The sequence below is a fragment of the Oncorhynchus masou genome, chromosome 15 (genome assembly GCF_036934945.1).
Source record: "Oncorhynchus masou masou isolate Uvic2021 chromosome 15, UVic_Omas_1.1, whole genome shotgun sequence".
Classification (NCBI taxonomy): Eukaryota; Metazoa; Chordata; class Actinopteri; order Salmoniformes; family Salmonidae; genus Oncorhynchus; species Oncorhynchus masou.
The window spans coordinates 27,343,443-27,365,070 of record NC_088226.1 but is presented as its reverse complement, the minus strand read 5'-3'; the positions used below and the strand labels follow the sequence as shown (position 1 = coordinate 27,365,070).

At 45.9% G+C, this 21,628-nt stretch overlaps 1 protein-coding gene across 1 annotated transcript in view; it reads left to right on the top strand.

Annotated features, from left to right (window-relative positions):
* The first annotated feature begins 1,216 nt into the window (after positions 1-1,216).
* The window catches only part of LOC135556064 (thyroid hormone receptor alpha-like), a 48,696-nt gene continuing 28,284 nt past the window's right edge, over positions 1,217-21,628 (top strand). The window contains exon 1 of the mRNA XM_064988950.1: positions 1,217-1,356. The gene's annotated coding sequence lies outside the window, so the exon portion shown is untranslated. The remainder of the gene's footprint in view (positions 1,357-21,628) is intronic.

Here is a 21,628-nt window from a genome sequence, read left to right as displayed (position 1 = left end):
TTTGGTTTCCTCCAGCATCGTCACATGGTCCTTTGCTGTTGTTCTGGGAATGATTTGCACTTTTCACACCAAAGTACTTTCATCTCTAGGAGACCAAACGCATCTCCTTCCTAAGCGGTATGATGACTGCGTGGTCCCATGGTGTTTATACTTGTGTACTGTTTGTACAGATGAACGTGGTACCGTCAGGTGTTTGGAAATTGCTCCCAAGGATGAACCAGACTTGTGGAGGTCTACATTTTCTTCTGAGATCTTGGCTGATTACTTTTGATTTTTCCATGATGTCAAGCAAAGAGGTACTGAGTTTGAAGGTAGGCCTTGAAATACATCCACAGGTACACTTCCAATTGACTCAAATTGTCAATTAGCCTATCAGAAGCTTCTAAAGCCATTGCATAGTTTTCTGGAATTTTCCAATCGGTTTAAAGGCACTTGACTGTGTATGTAAACTTCTGACCCACCTGAATTGTGATACAGTAAATTATAAGTGAAATAATCAGTCTGTAAACAATTGTTGGTAAAATTACTTGTGTCATGCACAAAGTAGATGTCCTACCCGACTTGCCAAAACTATAGTTTGTTAACAAGAAATTTGTGGAGTGGTTGAAAAAATGACTTTTAATGACTCCAACCTAAGTGTATGTAAACTTCCGACTGTATGTGTCGTATAGGCCAGTGTGTGAGTGAATATGTGTGTGTTCTTTTGAGCAAGAACTATTAATTTATCAGATTTCAAACCAGTCATGCAGGTATTAGCAGCTGCTAGAGCAGACAGGGATTTGATGATAAATGCTAGGCTTAATCTGTGTTCCGGAAACAAGTCCGCTGATAGTCTGCCCTGTGAGTTTGAAGGTGTTTCGTACTCAATCGGCTTCTTTGTGTTTATGTCAAACCCTACTAATCTGTGTGTGTCTTACAGGTGCAGGCAGACTGATCCACTGGAAAGCACCTTTTCGGGAGGTAAACAAGGACAGAGCGGTGGTGCACGTCTCAGAGGCTTTGAGACCCAGGGCTTGCCGAGCTAGTGGGTTGCTACCAAAAACCAACACGGAAAGAGCCTGAAACAGTTTGCCTGGGTGGCAGCATCACATCTTCAGACCCAGGAAAATGGCACGCCTGGGAGGCAGTCAAAACCAGAAAGCTGCATGCTTGGGGGACAGTCACTTACATAAAACAGCACAGCGGCAGGCCTGAATGGTTTGGGGAACTTAAGAGGAGCGCGCTGCATTAGGGGCTGAGATGGACTAATAAGGGAGCCTGGGTTGCATCATCGGCCAATAATAGCTCACCACGAGGAAAGGGCTGTAAGAAGAACAGTAAGACCCAGCAGAGCGCGGTGATCAGAACAATCCACAGGTGAGTTCTCTGGTTCCTTCCCACTTTGGCCCTTTCTCGCCGCCTTATGATGCAGTGGGTGAAACAACAGAAGTAGTAGGAATAGGGCCTGGTTGGATAGCTCAGAGCTTCAGCTCTTTTATATTTGTATCTGCACATGGAATTTGTGGAGTAGGGGCAAGGTTATCTCAAGGTTTATGGTATAGAGTTAGGGTGCTCTTAAGGTGCTCTTGAGTCAAGGAGTTTCTCAAAACGCGGTCAACTAACTTATTTCCCAACATGAGTAGCCTGAGTAAACCAGTTCATCCACTGCCTCTTGTGTGTTGTCTGGCTGTGGCGTTAATCCACTGGAAGCTCCCTGTACCTCTGACCCTTTGATTGGCTAATCCTGCTTGACCCGCCAGGTGGCGTGAGTGTTTCTGGGAGAGAGATTCAAAGTGGAGGAGGGAGCTAGACTGTCCGAGATCGAAGTGACTGATCCAACTGAACAGGGCCCATGTTCAAAAAGCATCTCTTAGTAGGTATGCTGATGGAGGATCAGGTCCTCCTTTTCCATATAATCCTATTCATTATGATCTCTTAAAGGTTAAACTGATCCAAGATCAGCACTCTTTATGAATACTCGACCTGGTCCTTTGTTCGAGCCCTTTTCTGTATGCCTTTTAACATGACTGTGCTCCAAGTTGTTTGTTTGTGGGGCTATGGCTATATCCCACTGCTGACACCAATCTGGCACATTTGGTGTGGACACACCTCGAAGTTGATGTTTGACTGTTGTGCGTCATAGTCTAAGACAAGATCAGAAACCAGAACCCTAGGCTGACCAATCAGAGAGGCTCCTGCCATGGAGAGTTCACCTTACGGAACTTGTGGAAAGCTATGTGTTTGTGTGTTTGTGAGCGTGCTTCTGTGTGTGCTCGCATCTGTGCGTTTGTGTCCGTCTGTCTGTGTGCATGTGTTAGGGCCGGGACTATACCAGTATTATGATACTTGTTAGTATCATGGCAAGGAAACAAAACACAAAGTGTATGTAACTTTTTTGGGGGAAAACATCCCTAATGTTGGAAACAAACATCATGTTGTTATCCAGACTCACATGTGTTTATTTTATAAGCAGCAGGTTTTTGAAGGACCAAAGAGTTTGGTATGCTTCGCGTTTACATTTTTTGGCATGGAAAGAATGTTGTGATACTGGTATCGTCAGTGTCTGTGTCTATCTCTGTGTGTGTGTCCGTGCCTGCTGAAGCTCAGCGTGTCCAGACTACAGAGTGCAAACCGGGTTAAAGGTAGATGCTTTCATCATACAGATCAATGTTACCAGTCAGAGACGACAAGCAGGTCGGCTGGAGAATCTATGACACTTGCCTATATCCTTACAACTAGTGTTGTCACGATACCAGAATTTTGACTTGGATACCTACACCAGTTTTAGTATCGCACTATTCAATACCAAAACGATACCACACAAAAAAAGAAGGCGCATTAGCCAAAGTCACAGAATAGCACTTCATCCAGACAACAAACTCAGCTACTGCTCTTTCATTCCATTTGAAAATGTTTCTGTCAATTATTGAGGCAGCCATGTATGCATTAATTGACTCAATTATACAATAAATGTTACTTTTAGTTTTACCAATCTAATTGCAAAACAGCATAATGCTAATAATTTATTTGAATGGTAAGTCTCTATTGATAAACGGAGTAAATCAAAAGGTAGCCTAGGTCTGTCTATTCACAATACTTTACAATACAGGTCAGTGCATATTATTCAATAGCAGTATGTGCATGCATTGATTTTTATTGAGCTTGTTTTAGCTGATTTCAAGGGGCTACAGATGACAAATAATCACTTCCATTTAGGACTTATTTTATTGGAAACTTTAAAGAGAAGGAAAGTTGGCCTACAATTAACTACCGGGATCTTCTTGCATTGTAATGTGTTTTGGCCTGTAAGGACATTGTTTTGTGAAAACAGTAATGAACTGTTTCTACATTTCTACATGCCGTGTTGCATTATTCAAGTGTGTCAATTCTGTGTAGCATGCAAGGGGACTGGGGAGCAAATGCAGCCCAGACAGCTCTGGCAATGAATGAGTAAGTGGATCAGGCTTTGCTCTTCACGCTATAAATGGGCTGTGCTGATAGACTTGATCCTCTCAATCTCTTTAGACATATTTGACAGAAGTCCTGAATGTAACAGTCCAGTCTCTATTGGGTAGAGATGGGTTGGGTGTTCTGGGGAAGGAATGTGACAGCCTGCCTGGGCCAGATGGAGATTGTTATTGGGTTTGTGGGGGGCCTTGTGGCTCGTGAAAAGAGGGCATGGTCTTCAACTCATTAACATCCCGTCTCCTACCCTAACCAGGCTCCCTCCTTGTACATTAGATACACTGAGTGTTTTTTGGGTGGATGGAGGGAGTGATGGAGGGCGAGGCACCAGCGCCGTGTAGACTGCTCCCAGATGGCCAGGCCTGCATCGGGGTTTGAGAGCAAAACATTCTCAACACTTCATAAATCCCACCTGGGGCCTACTGCTCTACTGCTGCGGCTGCTGGGGAGTTACAGGCCAAACACACTCCGGAACCCTGTGGAACATTCCGCCCACCACACCACTGCTCTGAAATAATACTGACTGGTCTAGCCCTGATCGTGGCCGCGGTCATGAGCACTGGATTGTTCCACAGATAGACCTACAGTATAGTTAAAGTAAAGCTTCATGCTCCATTATGACATTTGGCCTGTAGTCAGTCAGATTCCTGATTTAAAGGAACAGTACACACCAAAATGAATGTTTATTGAGGCCCTGAAAGGAGTGAAATGTTTGAGATGAGTTCATGGCATGACCCATGCCATCTGTTGTGTGGATGAGGCTGTATATCTTATGTCATGATTTCCCATCACTGCGACCTGTATGCTCTCGTTGGCTGGCCCTCGCTATGTATTCATCGCCAAACTCACTGGCTCCAGGACATCTGTAAGTCTTTGCTAGGTAAAGCCCTGCCTTATCTCAGCTCACTGGTCACCATAGCAGCACTCACCCATAGCACACCCTCCAGCAGGTATATTTCACTGGTCATCCCCAAAGCCAACACCTCCTTTGGCCACCTTTACTTCCAGTTCTCTGCTGCCAATGACTGGAACGAATTGCAAAAATCACTGAAGCTGGAGACTTATCTCCCTCACTAACGTTAAGCATCAGCTGTCAGAGCAGCTTACCTGTACACAGCCCATCTGTAAATAGCACACTCAACGACCTCATCCCCATGTTGTTATTTTTTGTTGTTTTTTGTTGTTGTTGCTCTTTTGCATCCCAGTAAAATCCAGACAGAAAATATTTACACAAGAAGCAATCTAATATCACACAAAACTCTCCATCGTTTAGTTAAGTTCACCATTCTGGGATTCTCACTGTCACATCATCATCTGCACATCTATCACTCCAGTGTTAATACCAAATTGTAATTATTTCGCCACTATGACCTATTTTTGCCTTGCCTCCCTAATCTTACTACATTTGCACACACTATACCAATATTTTTCTATTGTGTTATTGACTGTACATTTGCTTATCCCATGTGTAACTCTGTGTTGTTGTTTTTGTCACACTGCTTTGCTTTATCTTGGCCAGGTCGCAGTTGTAAATGAGAACTGGTTCTCAACTGGCCTACCTGGTTAACCTTTCTGGCGCAGGCGTTCCGCTAGCAACCCACCTCTACAACATCCGGTGAAATTGCAGAGCGACAAATTCAAAATACAGAAAGTCATAATAAACATTCATAAGAAATACAAGTGTTATACATCGGCTTAAAGATTAACTTCTTGTTAATCCAGCCGCTTTGTCAGATTTCAAAAAGGCTTTACGGCGGACAGTAAAGGAATTACAAAAGTCAGAAATAGCGATTAAAATGAATCACTTACCTTTGGATATATGGTTGCAGTCACAAGAGTCCCAGCTACACAATAAATGTTGGTTTTGTTCGATTAAAGTCCCTCCTTATATCCCAAAAGCTCCGTATTGTTGGCGCGTTTTGTTCAGTAATCCACTGGCTCAAAGGCAGTCAAAACATGCAGACAAATACATCCTAATAGTACCGGTAAAGGTCGTAGAAACATGTCAATTTTTAAAAATAATTAATCCTCAGGTTGTCAACTGTCTAAATAATCGATAATATTTCAACTGGACAGTAGCGTATTCAATAGAAAGGAAAAAGAACGAAGGGCGCGCACTCGGTCATGCTCGCAAACCAGCACTGCATGATTCTACAGTCCACTAAGAGAAAGGTCTCATTCTTCTTCATTTTTCAGAAAACAAGCCTGAAACAATGTCTAAAGACTGTCGACATCTAGTGGAAGCCATAGGAACAGCAATCTGGGTCCAAACCCATTAGATACTCTATTAGGCATTCAATTGAAAATACCCACATCAAAAAAATCCCACATCCTGGATGAATTTTCCTCAGGTTTTCGCCTGCCATATCAGTTCTGTTATACTCACAGACATTATTATAACAGTTTTGGAAACTTTAGCGTGTTTTCTATCCAAATCTACCAATTATATGCATATGCATTACTTTGGGCACGCTTCTCATCCAGACGTCGAAATACTGCCCCCAAGCCATAAGAAGTTAAATAAAGGGGGGAAAAAATCGAACATTTTAAATGGTGCCTATCTTTCCCATTTATTTGGGATTGAGGATTATAGCTGGATATACACAACAGATGGTGTGGAACTCGTCTCGACGTTTGAGATCCTAAAAAGTCTGAAAGAACTTTGATTCTGTAGTGAACTATCCCTTTACGGAGCCATAAAGTCCAGCAAATGTTAGCCTCACGGCTCTGTTGACTTGTCAGACAGACTGATGGATGCATGGTGAACAAGAATTCACACCCACACACTATATCAAGTCAGAAACCAGCATGTACAGTATATCAAGTCTGAGAGCAGCCCATATTTTAATAGCAGACCTGGTCTGCCTAGCACCAGCCAACAGGTCTGGATTCTATTCCCTCCAAGCCTCAGTTTCATACCCATCACACATGATAAACTTCAGCTTCAAGTTTGGAAATCTGCCATTGATGTCCAGTTGTTGACGTGTCCACAGAACTAGAAGTATTTCACAATTTTAATGACATGCAGAACCCCCCAGCACATACAAAATTGGCAATGCCTTTCCTGAAGTTGGAATCCGTTGGGGTGAAACTGCCACGTCGGTTTGCGACATTACAACAACAAAGACATTTACTTTAAGCTAAACAACCAAAACTGTTGTACATCATTGCACGCACAATAGAACAGCTCCCGAGTGGCACAGCGTTCTAAGGCACTGGATCTCAGTGCTAGAAGCGCCACTGTTTCGATTTCAGGCTGTATCACAACCGGCCGTGATTGGGAGTCCCATAGGGCGGCGCACAATTGGCCCAGTGGATTTAGTCTCCTTTTCATAAAAATTACAAAAACAATAACCAATGCGACCAGTGACGCTTTTTTACCTTTCGTAAATTGCCCTAGTAATGTCTCCGCTTTATAATAAAGTTGGATTGATTGATAAAGATCAGTGATGTAAACTACTCAAGTAAAAATACTTTAAAGTACTACTTGAGTCGTTTTTTGGGGTATCTGTACGTTATTTCCAAATTTTATTTTTGACTACTTTTACTTCAATCCATTCAGAAAGAAAATCATGTATTTTTTACTCCGTACATTTTCCCTGACACCCAAAAAGTACTCGTTACATTTTGAATGCTTAGCAGGACAGGAATGGTCCAATTCACGCACTTATCAGGAGAACATGCCTGGTCATCCTACTGCTTCTGATGTGGTGGTCTCACTAAACACACATGCTTGGTTAGTACATTATGTCTGAGTGTTGGAGTGTCCCCCTGGCTATTAGTAAATGAAGAAAATCGGCCATATGGTTTGCTTAATATAAGGAATTTGAAATTATGTATGCTTTTACTTTTGATACTTAAGTATGATAAGTAAATGTAATTGCTAAAAGAGTCCTGTCTACTAACCTGTCCTTAATTTCTATCAGTATTTATTACTGAGAATTAATATATATTGTCTGTTCTCTGTAAGGATGACCCACTGATTGCAGCTTGTTACCGTGCCGACAAACTGACAGCGCGAGGCGTGATGTCTGCCTGTAGTCTGGGGATTCAACTTTAACTCATTTGGAATGCCTCCACCTTAATTAACAAACACAACAAGTTGTTGATTACTCCCCTACAAACACACACACACACACACACACACACACACACACACACACACACACACACACACACACACACACACACACACATTACACCTCTGCCTATCTGTGCGGATGAGATGTGGAAGACAGACAAATTGAAGTAGAGAATCTTTGACATGGTTAGCCTCACATGTTAACACTTTACAACTGGACTGGGGGGTTGGGTGTTAGAGGTGTGTATAGGTAAAGTTTGACTGTATGTTGTGGTTGTGTTTTTTCCGAGACCTGAGAGAGAGCAAGATATTCAAAACATAAATTCAACGTTAGTGTTTCCAAACATGCAAGGTTAGCTCCGAGGTTTGGTGTGCTTTCTGCTTCCTCCCACAAACCTATCCCCATATTCCTGCCAATATTGCCTTTGCAATCACCGTGTACACTCAGGGCCTTTCATGTCCATTGATTGTGTAGGGGGGCACGGTTTTCAGGGGCCCTATAAAAGGCCAGTGCTGCCTCGCCTTTTGAAGAACATTGTTCGCGGTCATGCAATATTATGTCTATAAGGAAACCAGAGACCCTCCACCACACAACCTCTGCCCTTCCTCTCCCAGTCATCTTCCCCTGGAGAACAATATAGGTATCTACTCTAGACACTGCCTGCATCCCAAATGGCACCCAATTTCCTATATAGTGCACTACTATAGTGCTCTATGGGCCTTGATCAAAAGTCGTGCACTATAAAGGGAATAGGGTGCCATTTGGGACGCAGATCCATCTGTATGTTCTGTATTGCTGGTTTAACACTGGTCTTTCTGAAGCATTCATTATAGTAAAAACAGTATATTAGCATTCATTACAGTAACAATCGTATCTTTTGTGATTCACAGCACGTTCAACAGTCAAGCTTGTGTTTTCACGGAAGGGGCAGGGGGGGGGAGTGAGAGGTTTTATTTCACTTCTCAGCAGCACCATTGATCTCTATCTCTTGTTGGTGTATATGGAATGTTCTAATGTTTGATGGTGTACTGTGAACACTGGAATGCAAATTGTCAGCCTCACTACAAAGGTGGGTGTGTGTGTGTGTGTGGCACTCTCACATTGTGCTCCTACTCTTACCTCTGAGTGCTTTGTCTCTCTCTCTCTCTCTCTCTCTCTCTCTCTCTCTCTCTCTCTCTCATACACACACACACACAGACAGACACTCCGGTTGCAGCTTAAATGTTTTTTCATGTAACCTTTATTTAACTAGGCAAGTCCGTTAAAAACAAATTCTTATTTACAATGACAACCCACTGTTCCCAGGTAGGCCAACGGGCAGGACAACATTTTTACCTTGTCAGCTCAGGGATTTGATCCAGCAACCTTTCAATTACTGGCCCAACATTCTAACCACTAGGCTACCTACCACCCCAGCTTGGGGAAGAGGATTCCCTGCGCTGTGTGTTTGGGTGGTGACGCAGCCAGGCAGGGGTTTTGGGCATGCCCCATTTATAAAAGCTGCCAGGCATGCAGGCTGAGTGGACTGACTAGCCACCAAACCAACCCATTGGCCAGGGCAACTGCCTGGGAGGCATTGCTCCTGTTCCAGAGTAGATGCAGCAGAAGCACCTGGTAGTAGTAGCTATGGTTGCAAAGGGTCAGAAACTTTCTGGTAAATATCTGGAAATTTTCCATGGGAAGTTAAGCCCTGGAATTTGGGGAATTTTGATCAAAAAAGTTAGCTTATAACAGTGAACCTTTTTTGTGGGATACACATAAGGCAAATCTAGGTCTTGTGGCAAACCTCTGCATGCATAGTGCATTCTTCCATCACATGTATAGCTGATTCTCAAGATCTTGCACACTAATGAGATCCTATTGAGCCCACACTACTAAACTGTCTGAGCCAAGGACTACATGCTTTCTGGTAAGTTTTGATTACAATACCGGGTGGAGTGAATATATTTTATATGACATGATTTTTTGTTAACTAGTAAATGGGCACTGCGTTCATCCACCTCTGGCCTGCTCGCCTCCCTACCACTGAGGAAGTACAGTTCCCGCTCAGCCCAGTCAAAACTGTTCGCTGCTCTGGCCTCCTAATGGTGGAACAAACTCCCTCACGACGCCAGGACAGCGGAGTCAATCACCACCTTCCGGAGACACCTGAAACCCCACCTCTTCAAGGAATACCTAGGATAGGATAAAGCAATCCTTCTCATCCCCCCCCCCCCTTAAATGATTTAGATGCACTATTGTAAAGTGGCTGTTCCACTGATGTCAGAAGGTGAATTCACCAATTTGTAAGTCGCTCTGGATAAGAGCGTCTGCTAAATGACTTAAATGTAAATGTAAATGAAATGGTAGCCTACAACAAAGTGTGTTTAAATAATTTCTAACTTGTTAACAATTTCTGCTAGTTAGTTTTTGCTACCATGTGGGTTTTAGCTTGCTTGAGCCTGCTAACTGAGTGTTAATTCACCTGTTTCTGTACATGTTTCATTTTAAAACATTTATTTTACCAAGGAGTTGATTAATCTAATTTCTTAACTATTTATTTGTGCATGGAATTGTATTAGTTTTTTTTTTTTTACAAAATGTTTTGTAATTGTGCCACAGGCACTATCTGATGTGTGGAGACATTTCACTGCAGCTAATGTAGAAGGAAAAGCTGTGTACATTTGCAAATACTGTGCCAAATCATATGTGAAGAATGCAACACAGATTCAGAATAATTTGGCCAAGTGCGTAAAGTTCCCTCAGCGCGCACAACAAGCAACCTCTGACAAAATTCCATCTACTTCTATTCGAGGTGAATCAGACGCCTTATCAATAACAACAGCTCATGGTCCTCCTGGAATCAGAAGTTTTTTCGACACAATGGAGGAACGTAGTCAGTGAAATGCTGATGAATGTCTTGCTCAAGCTGTGTATTCAACTGGTTCACCTCTGATGCTCACAGGCAATGTGTATTGGAAGAGATTTCTGAATGTTCTTCACCCAACATACACCCCTCCAACCAGACATGCTTTATCTACTCATTTGCTGGATGCAGAGTTCAACAGAGTGCTAGTGAAGGTCAAGCAAATCACAGAAAAAGCAGACTGTATTTCAATCATCTCTGATGGGTGGTCAATTGTTCGTGGGCAAGGAATAATTAACTCCATCTCCACCCCTCAACCAGTATTCTACAAGAGCACAGACACCAGGGACAACAGACACACCGGTCTCTACATTGCAGATGAGCTGAAGGCAGTGACTTTCAATGACTTTGGACCACAGAAGGTATTTATGTGCACTGGTGACGGACAATGTTGTGAATATGAAGACTTCTGGTTTAAAGTGGAGGAGTTCTACCCTCACATCACACCCGTTGTCTGTGCTGCTCATGCATTGGCATTGAAACCAATGGATTCACTCTATAAGAGAGCCAAGGAAATGGTTAGGTATGTGAAGGGTCAACAAGTTATTGCAGCAGTCTACCTCACCAAGCAAAGTGAGAAGAATAAGATCACCACATTGAAGCTGCCCAGCAACTCCCATTGGGTGGTGTTGTCATAATGTTTGACAGTCTCCTGGAGGGATAGGAGTCCCCAAGAAATGGCCATATCACAATCTGCCGATATGGACAGCCCCATCAAGAGGATCCTCCTGGATGATGCATTTTGGGAGAGAGTGGTACGCAGCCTGAAACTCCTGAACCTATAGCAGTAGTCATTGCACAGACTGAGGGAGACAATTCCATCCTGTCTGATGTTCAGACTCTGGTTGCAGATGTAAGAGAATAAATCTGTACTGCCCTGCCCACTTCACTGTTGCTCCAATCAGAGGAAACTGCAGTTCTGAAATACATCAAAAAGCGTGAAGACTTCTGCCTAAAGCCCATACATGCCGCAGCATGTTGGACCCCAAGTATGTTGGCAAGAGCATCCTGTCTCGTGCAGAGATCAACAAGTCCTATAGTGTCATCACTACCATGTCTCACCACCTTGGCCTGGATAAGGGCAAGGTTCTTGGCAGTCTGGCTAAGTACACTTCCAAGCATGGGCTTTGGGATGGAGATGCAATATGGCAGTCGTGCCAACATATCTCATCAGCCACTTGGTGGAAGAAACTTTGTGCATCTGAGGCTCTTTCCCCTGTTGCCTCCATCAACCTCCAAATCCCACCATTATCAGCCACCTCAGAGCACAACTGGTCCTTGTTTGGGAACACCCACACCAAAGCGTGCAACAGGCTGACCAATACAAGGTTGAAATATTGGTTGCCATCTGGGCAAATTTGAGGGTTTTTGAGCCTGACAACAAGCCATCCTCAACAAGGTTTGAAAGTGATAGTGACAATGAGGCCTCAGAGTCTGATGTTCAAGAGGTGGACATTGAGGAGGTACAGGGAGAAGACATGGAAGCCTGAGAGGAAGACAACCAAAGCTTTAGTTTCTAGACTATCATTTTATCGTCCTTAACGTAGGAGATACTGCTAGCTAGCTAGCCAACAGCTAGCCTACGTCTACCGAATAGAACTTCAACAACCCGGTCAACATTCCGCTTCGCTCCACAGGTAGTATCACATTTTCATTTCACTTCATTACAGTACAACGGTTTGATTTGTTTGATCGTAGCTAGCTAGCTACATAGCCGTCTTTGTATCTAAGACAATTGTGTAGTCTAGAGCGATTTTCTAGGTTAGCTAGCCAGCTATTGTCGTTCTTTTAACGTAACGTAACGTAATCAACACTGCTAGCTAGCCAGCTAGCCCCCGAATAGCAGCACTGTAGAAACTATTACACTCGACGGAACGACTTGATTAGTGTAGTGTCAACAACGCAGCCACTGCCAGCTAGCCTACAAAGTCAACAACGCAGCCACTGCCAGCTAGCCTACTCCAGCAGTACTGTATCATTTCAATCATTTTAGTCAATAAGATTCTTGCTACGTAAGCTTAACTTTCTGAACATTCGAGACGTGTAGTCCACTTGTCATTCCAATCTCCTTTGCATTAGCATAGCCTCTTCTGTAGCCTGTCAACTATGTGTCTATCTATCCCTGTTCTCTCCTCTCTGCACAGACCATACAAACGCTCCACACCGCGTGGCCGCGGCCACCCTAATCTGGTGGTCCCAGCGCGCACGACCCACGTGGAGTTCCAGGTCTCCGGTAGCCTCTGGAACTGCCGATCTGCGGCCAACAAGGCAGAGTTCATCTCAGCCTATGCCTCCCTCCAGTCCCTCGACTTCTTGGCACTGACGGAAACATGGATCACCACAGATAACACTGCTACTCCTACTGCTCTCTCTTCGTCCGCCCACGTGTTCTCGCACACCCCGAGAGCTTCTGGTCAGCGGGGTGGTGGCACTGGGATCCTCATCTCTCCCAAGTGGTCATTCTCTCTTTCTCCCCTTACCCATCTGTCTATCGCCTCCTTTGAATTCCATGCTGTCACAGTTACCAGCCCTTTCAAGCTTAACATCCTTATCATTTATCGCCCTCCAGGTTCCCTCGGAGAGTTCATCAATGAGCTTGATGCCTTGATAAGCTCCTTTCCTGAGGACGGCTCACCTCTCACAGTCCTGGGCGACTTTAACCTCCCCACGTCTACCTTTGACTCATTCCTCTCTGCCTCCTTCTTTCCACTCCTCTCCTCTTTTGACCTCACCCTCTCACCTTCCCCCTACTCACAAGGCAGGCAATACGCTCGACCTCATCTTTACTAGATGCTGTTCTTCCACTAACCTCATTGCAACTCCCCTCCAAGTCTCCGACCACTACCTTGTATCCTTTTCCCTCTCGCTCTCATCCAACACTTCCCACACTGCCCCTACTCGGATGGTATCGCGCCGTCCCAACCTTCGCTCTCTCTCCCCCTCTACTCTCTCCTCTTCCATCCTATCATCTCTTCCCTCTGCTCAAACCTTCTCCAACCTATCTCCTGATTCTGCCTCCTCAACCCTCCTCTCTTCCCTTTCTGCATCCTTTGACTCTCTATGTCCCCTATCCTCCAGGCCGGCTCGGTCCTCCCCTCCCGCTCCGTGGCTCGACGACTCATTGCGAGCTCCAGAACAGGGCTCTGGGCAGCCGAGCGGAAATGGAGGAAAACTCGCCTCCCTGCGGACCTGGCATCCTTTCACTCCCTCCTCTCTACATTTTCCTCCTCTGTCTCTGCTGCTAAAGCCACTTTCTACCACTCTAAATTCCAAGCATCTGCCTCTAACCCTAGGAAGCTCTTTGCCACCTTCTCCTCCCTCCTGAATCCTCCTCCCCCTCCCCCCTCCTCCCTCTCTGCAGATGACTTCGTCAACCATTTTGAAAAGAAGGTCGACGACATCCGATCCTCGTTTGCTAAGTCAAACGACACCGCTGGTTCTGCTCACACTGCCCTACCCTGTGCTCTGACCTCTTTCTCCCCTCTCTCTCCAGATGAAATCTCGCTTCTTGTGACGGCCGGCCGCCCAACAACCTGCCCGCTTGACCCTATCCCCTCCTCTCTTCTCCAGACCATTTCCGGAGACCTTCTCCCTTACCTCACCTCGCTCATCAACTCATCCCTGACCGCTGGCTACGTCCCTTCCGTCTTCAAGAGAGCGAGAGTTGCACCCCTTCTGAAAAAACCTACACTCGATCCCTCCGATGTCAACAACTACAGACCAGTATCCCTTCTTTTTTTTCTCTCCAAAACTCTTGAACGTGCCGTCCTTGGCCAGCTCTCCCGCTATCTCTCTCAGAATGACCTTCTTGATCCAAATCAGTCAGGTTTCAAGACTAGTCATTCAACTGAGACTGCTCTTCTCTGCATCACGGAGGCGCTCCGCACTGCTAAAGCTAACTCTCTCTCCTCTGCTCTCATCCTTCTAGACCTATCGGCTGCCTTCGATACTGTGAACCATCAGATCCTCCTCTCCACCCTCTCCGAGTTGGGCATCTCCGGCGCGGCCCACGCTTGGATTGCGTCCTACCTAACAGGTCGCTCCTACCAGGTGGCGTGGCGAGAATCTGTCTCCTCGCCACGCGCTCTCACCACTGGTGTCCCCCAGGGCTCTGTTCTAGGCCCTCTCCTATTCTCGCTATACACCAAGTCACTTGGCTCTGTCATAACCTCACATGGTCTCTCCTATCATTGCTATGCAGACGACACACAATTAATCTTCTCCTTTCCCCCTTCTGATGACCAGGTGGCGAATCGCATCTCTGCATGTCTGGCAGACATATCAGTGTGGATGACGGATCACCACCTCAAGCTGAACCTCGGCAAGACGGAGCTGCTCTTCCTCCCGGGGAAGGACTGCCCGTTCCATGATCTCGCCATCACGGTTGACAACTCCATTGTGTCCTCCCAGAGCGCTAAGAACCTTGGCGTGATCCTGGACAACACCCTGTCGTTCTCAACTAACATCAAGGCGGTGGCCCGTTCCTGTAGTTTCATGCTCTACAACATCCGCAGAGTACGACCCTGCCTCACACAGGAAGCGGCGCAGGTCCTAATCCAGGCACTTGTCATCTCCCGTCTGGATTACTGCAACTCGCTGTTGGCTGGGCTCCCTGCCTGTGCCATTAAACCCCTACAACTCATCCAGAACGCCGCAGCCCGTCTGGTGTTCAACCTTCCCAAGTTCTCTCACGTCACCCCGCTCCTCCGCTCTCTCCACTGGCTTCCAGTTGAAGCTCGCATCCGCTACAAGACCATGGTGCTTGCCTACGGAGCTGTGAGGGGAACGGCACCGCAGTACCTCCAGGCTCTGATCAGGCCCTACACCCAAACAAGGGCACTGCGTTCATCCACCTCTGGCCTGCTCGCCTCCCTACCACTGAGGAAGTACAGTTCCCGCTCAGCCCAGTCAAAACTGTTCGCTGCTCATGCCCCCCAATGGTGGAACAAACTCCCTCACGACGCCAGGACAGCGGAGTCAATCACCACCTTCCGGAGACACCTGAAACCCCACCTCTTTAAGGAATACCTAGGATAGGATAAAGTAATCCTTCTCACCCCCCCCCTTAAATTATTTAGATGCACTATTGTAAAGTGGCTGTTCCACTGGATGTCATAAGGTGAATTCACCAATTTGTAAGTCGCTCTGGATAAGTGCGTCTGCCAAATGACTTAAATGTAAATGTAAATTTTACAGATGTATGTTGAAATCTTTTGGGGAGATGCGATGGATCATTCAGTATTCCCTTTTGTTGTTCAGTGAAATCAACTCATTTAATTAAAGTTCAATTTGTAACTAAATACACTGCTCAAAAAAATAAAGGGGACACTTAAACAACACAATGTAACTCCAAGTCAATCACACTTCTGTGAAATCAAACTGTCCACTTAGGAAGCAACACTGATTGACAATACATTTCACATGCTGTTGTGCAAATGGAATAGACAACAGGTGGAAATTATAGGCAATTAGCAAGACACCCTTAAATAAGGAGTGGTTCTGCAGGTGGTGACCACAGACCACTTCTCAGTTCCTATGCTTCCTGGCTGAAGTGGCTCAGGTAGTGCAGCTCATCCAGGATGGCACATCAATGTGAGCTGTGGCAAGAAGGTTTGCTGTGTCTGTCAGCGTAGTGTCCAGAGCATGGAGGCGCTACCAGGAGACAGGCCAGTATTTCAGGAGACGTGGAGGAGGCCGTAGGAGGGCAACAACCCAGCAGCAGGACCGCTACCTCCGCCTTTGTGCAAGGAGGAGCAGGAGGAGCACTGCCAGAGCCCTGCAAAAGTACCTCCAACAGGCCACAAATGTGCATGTGTCTGCTCAAACGGTCAGAAACAGACTCCATGAGGGTGGTATGAGGGCCCGACGTCCACAGGTGGGGGTTGTGCTTACAGCCCAACACCGTGCAGGACGTTTGGCATTTGCCAGAGAACACCAAGATTGGCATATTCACCACTGGTGCCCTGTGCTCTTCACAGATGAAAGCAGATTCACACTGAGCATGTGACAGACGTGACAGAGTCTGGAGACGCCGTGGAGAACATTCTGCTGCCTGTAACATCCTCCAGCATGGCGGTGGTTTGGCGGTGGGTCAGTCATGCTGTGGGGTGGCATTTCTTTGGGGGCCGCACAGCCCTCCATGTACTCGCCAGAGATAGCCTGACTGCCATTAGGTACCGAGATGAGATCCTCAGACCCCTTGCACCATATGCTGGTGCGGTTGGCCTTGGGTTCCTCCTAATGCAAGACAATGCTAGACCTCATGTGGCTGGAGTGTGTCAGCAGTTCCTGCAAGAGGAAGGCATTGATGCTATGGACTGGCCCGCCCGTTCCCCAGACCTGAATTCAATAGAGCACATCTGGGACATCATGTCTCGCTCCACGCCACGTTGCACCACAGACTGTCCAGGAGTTGGTGGATGCTTTAATACAGGTCTGGGAGGAGATCCCTCAGGAGACCATCCTCCACCTCATCAGGAGCATGCCCAGGCGATGTAGGGAGGTCATACAGGCACGTGGAGGCCACACACACTACTGAGCCTCATTTTGACTTGTTTTAAGGACATTACATCAAAGTTGGATCAGCCTGTATTGTGGTTTTCCAATTTAATTTTGAGTGTGACTCCAAATCCAGACCTCCATGGGTTGATAAATTTGATTTCCATTGATAATTTTTGTGTGATTTTGTTTTCAGCACATTCAACTATGTAAAGAAAAACGTATTTAATAAGAATATTTCATACATTCAGATCTAGGAATCTATTTTAGTGTTCCCTTTATTTTTTTGAGCAGTGTAGTTTTTTAAATATTTTTATTGGAAGGATTTAATAATTTGCAATTGTCTACTTATGATAAGGCTGTATGTTTCTGTCTCCATAAATAAATAAATATAGCCAATGCAAAAAACACCTCTATTTATATGGTATTAATATTTGCATATATTTCCGTTAATTCCTATATATTCCCATATATTCCCGTTAATTCCCACGGAAAGTTTCCACCCCTGAACATTCCCCAAAATGTGCAACCCTAGTAGTAGCTAGGTCTTTGTTCTATGATTTTCGATTGAATCAAGCCCCTGTTTACATGAGACTGTTATTATAAAGATAGCTGGTGCTTAAGCCACAGACTTCCCACCATGAGCAGATTGTGGCTGCACCACATAACGCTTTACATTACCACCCCTCCCCCCTCTAATATTTCTCAACATATTGAACATGACTGCCTTCTAGCTATAGAGAAGAAAGAGAAGGAGAAAAGCAATATGATGAAAGTATTTTTAAAAACTTCCATCTTTTGTAGTGTTGATGAGATGTGACAGTGGTTCCACTCCCTCTACCCTCCCTTAATCCTCGCCATGGATCTGGCACTTTTACAATTAAGATCCCTTCTTCTGCTTCTTGTCCACCCCTCCTCCTTATCTCATTTAACATTTACATTTGAGTCATAAGACAGACGCTCTTATCCAGAGCGACTTATCTCCTTTTCTTTTCCTTTCCCCACTGGGGAACAAAGCCTCCGCGTTTGTATTTGATGGTTTTGTACAAAGAGATCTTATCTGAGTTGATCAACCAGAAACCGTTAATAGGATAACGTATATAATTTAGTCAGCTCACATCCATGACTATTCACTTGTACATATCCATTTGACTTGTTTGGAGATTAAGTATTGCAATTATTTGATTGCCACCTGTAGAAATCAGTGATTCAGACAGCTTTTTGGGCACATTCTTACAATTCTGTGACTAATCTTTATATCTGCACAGCTGGCACATTTGGTTGTGTATTCTACATCACTATAAAGATATTAAGATATTGGGTATACAAAAATTATATTTCATACAGGTATGGTAATGCGAAATTTATCTAAGACCCTTAGTTTTTATTTATTTTTTATTTTACTTTTATTACACTAGGCAAGTCATTTAAGAATAAATTCTTATTTACAACCCTAACCAGGACGGCTGGGCCAATTGTACGCCGCACCTATGGGACTCCCGATCACAGCTGGTTGTGATACAGCCCGGGATCGAACCAGGTTCTGTAATGACGCCTTTAGCACTGGGATGCAGTGCCTTAGACCGCTGCACCACTCGTGAGCCCAATTGGTGGCCATATTGGAAAAAGGCTTATGTTACAGTTGAAGTCAGAAGTTTGCTTACATACACCTTAGCCAAATACATTTAAACTCAGTTTTTCACAATTCCTAACAATCCTAGTAAAAATCCCCTGTCTTAGGTCAGTAAAGGATCACCATTTTATTTTCACTTTCTCAGTGGGTCAGAAGTTTACAAACACTCAATTAGTATTTGGTAGCATTGCCTTTAAATTGTTTAACTTGGGTCAAACATTTCGGGTAGCCTTCCACAAGCTTCCCACAATAAGTTGGGTGAATTTTCGCCCATTCCTCCTGACAGAGCTACTGTAACTGAGTCCGGTTTGTAGGCCTCCTTGCGTGCACAGGCTTTTTCAGTTCTGCCCACACATTTTCTATGGGATTGAGGTCAGGGCTTTGTGATGGCCACTCCCAATACCTTGACTTTGTTGTCCTTAAGCCATTTTGCCACAACTTTGGTAGTATGCTTGGGGTCATTGTCCATTTGGAAGACCCATTTGCGACCAAGCTTTAACTTCCTGACTGATGTCTTGAGATATTGCTTCAATATATCCACAGAATTTTTCTCCCTCATGATGCCATCTAGTTTGTAAAGTGCACCAGTCCTTCCTGCAGCAAAGCACTCCCACAACATGATGCTGCCACCCCCGTGCTTCACGGTTGGGATGGTGTTTTTCAGCTTGCAAGCCTCCCCCTTTTTTCTCCAATTATAACAATGGTCATTATTGCCAAACGGTTCTATTTTTGTTTCATCAGACGAGGACATTTCTCCAAAAAGTATGATCTTTGTCCCCATGTGCAGTTGCAAATCCGTAGGCTGGCTTTTTTATGGTGGTTTTGGAGCAGTGGCTTCTTCCTTGCTGAGCGGTCTTTCAGGTTGTCAATATAGGACTCGTTTTACTGTGGATATAGATACTTTTGTACCTGTTTCCTCCAGCTTCTTCACAAGGTCCTTTGCTGTTGTTCTGGGATTGATATGCACTTTTCGCACCAAAGTACATTAATCTCCAGGAGACCGACCGCGTCTCCTTCCTGAGCGGTATGATGGCTGCATGGTCCCATGGTGTTTATGCTTACATTTACATTTACATTTAAGTCATTTAGCAGACGCTCTTATCCAGAGCGACTTACAAATTGGTGAATTCACCTTCTGACATCCAGTGGAACAGCCACTTTACAATAGTGCATCTAAATCATTAAGGGGGGTGGTGAGAAGGATTACTTATCCTATCCTAGGTATTCCTTGAAGAGGTGGGGTTTCAGGTGTCTCCGGAAGGTGGTGATTGACTCCGCTGTCCTGGCGTCGTGAGGGAGTTTGTTCCACCATTGGGGGCCAGAGCAGCGAACAGTTTTGACTGGGCTGAGCGGGAACTGTACTTCCTCAATGGTAGGGAGGCGAGCAGGCCAGAGGTGGATGAACGCAGTGCCCTTGCTTGGGTGTAGGGCCTGATCAGAGCCTGGAGGTACTGCGGTGCCGTTCCCCTCACAGCTCCGTAGGCAAGCACCATGGTCTTGTAGCGGATGCGAGCTTCAACTGGAAGCCAGTGGAGAGAGCGGAGGAGCGGGGTGACGTGAGAGAACTTGGGAAGGTTGAACACCAGACGGGCTGCGGCGTTCTGGATGAGTTGTAGGGGTTTAATGGCACAGGCAGGGAGCCCAGCCAACAGCGAGTTGCAGTAATCCAGACGGGAGATGACAAGTGCCTGGATTAGGACCTGCGCCGCTTCCTGTGTGAGGCAGGGTCGTACTCTGCGGATGTTGTAGAGCATGAACCTACAGGAACGGGCCACCGCCATGATGTTGGTTGAGAACGACAGGGTGTTGTCCAGGATCACGCCAAGGTTCTTAGCGCTCTGGGAGGAGGACACAATGGAGTTGTCAACCGTGATGGCGAGATCATGGAACGGGCAGTCCTTCCCCGGGAGGAAGAGCAGCTCCGTCTTGCCGAGGTTCAGCTTGAGGTGGTGATCCGTCATCCACACTGATATGTCTGCCAGACATGCAGAGATGCGATTCGCCACCTGGTCATCAGAAGGGGGAAAGGAGAAGATTAATTGTGTGTCGTCTGCATAGCAATGATAGGAGAGACCATGTGAGGTTATGACAGAGCCAAGTGACTTGGTGTATAGCGAGAATAGGAGAGGGCCTAGAACAGAGCCCTGGGGGACACCAGTGGTGAGAGCGCGTGGCGAGGAGACAGATTCTCGCCACGCCACCTGGTAGGAGCGACCTGTCAGGTAGGACGCAATCCAAGCGTGGGCCGCACCGGAGATGCCCAACTCGGAGAGGGTGGAGAGGAGGATCTGATGGTTCACAGTATCGAAGGCAGCCGATAGGTCTAGAAGGATGAGAGCAGAGGAGAGAGAGTTAGCTTTAGCAGTGCGGAGCACCTCCGTGATGCAGAGAAGAGCAGTTTCAGTTGAATGACTAGTCTTGAAACCTGACTGATTTGGATCAAGAAGGTCATTCTGAGAGAGATAGCGGGAGAGCTGGCCAAGGACGGCACGTTCAAGAGTTTTGGAGAGAAAAGAAAGAAGGGATACTGGTCTGTAGTTGTTGACATCGGAGGGATCGAGTGTAGGTTTTTTCAGAAGGGGTGCAACTCTCGCTCTCTTGAAGATGGAAGGGACGTAGCCAGCGGTCAGGGATGAGTTGATGAGCGAGGTGAGGTAAGGGAGAAGGTCCCCGGAAATGGTCTGGAGAAGAGAGGAGGGGATAGGGTCGAGCGGGCAGGTTGTTGGGCGGCCGGCCGTCACAAGAAGCGAGATTTCATCTGGAGAGAGAGGGGAGAAAGAGGTCAGAGCACAGGGTAGGGCAGTGTGAGCAGAACCAGCGGTGTCGTTTGACTTAGCAAACGAGGATCGGATGTCGTCGACCTTCTTTTCAAAATGGTTGACGAAGTCATCTGCAGAGAGGAGGAGGGGGGAGGGGGAGGAGGATTCAGGAGGGAGGAGAAGGTGGCAAAGAGCTTCCTAGGGTTAGAGGCAGATGCTTGGAATTTAGAGTGGTAGAAAGTGGCTTTAGCAGCAGAGACAGAGGAGGAAAATGTAGAGAGGAGGGAGTGAAAGGATGCCAGGTCCG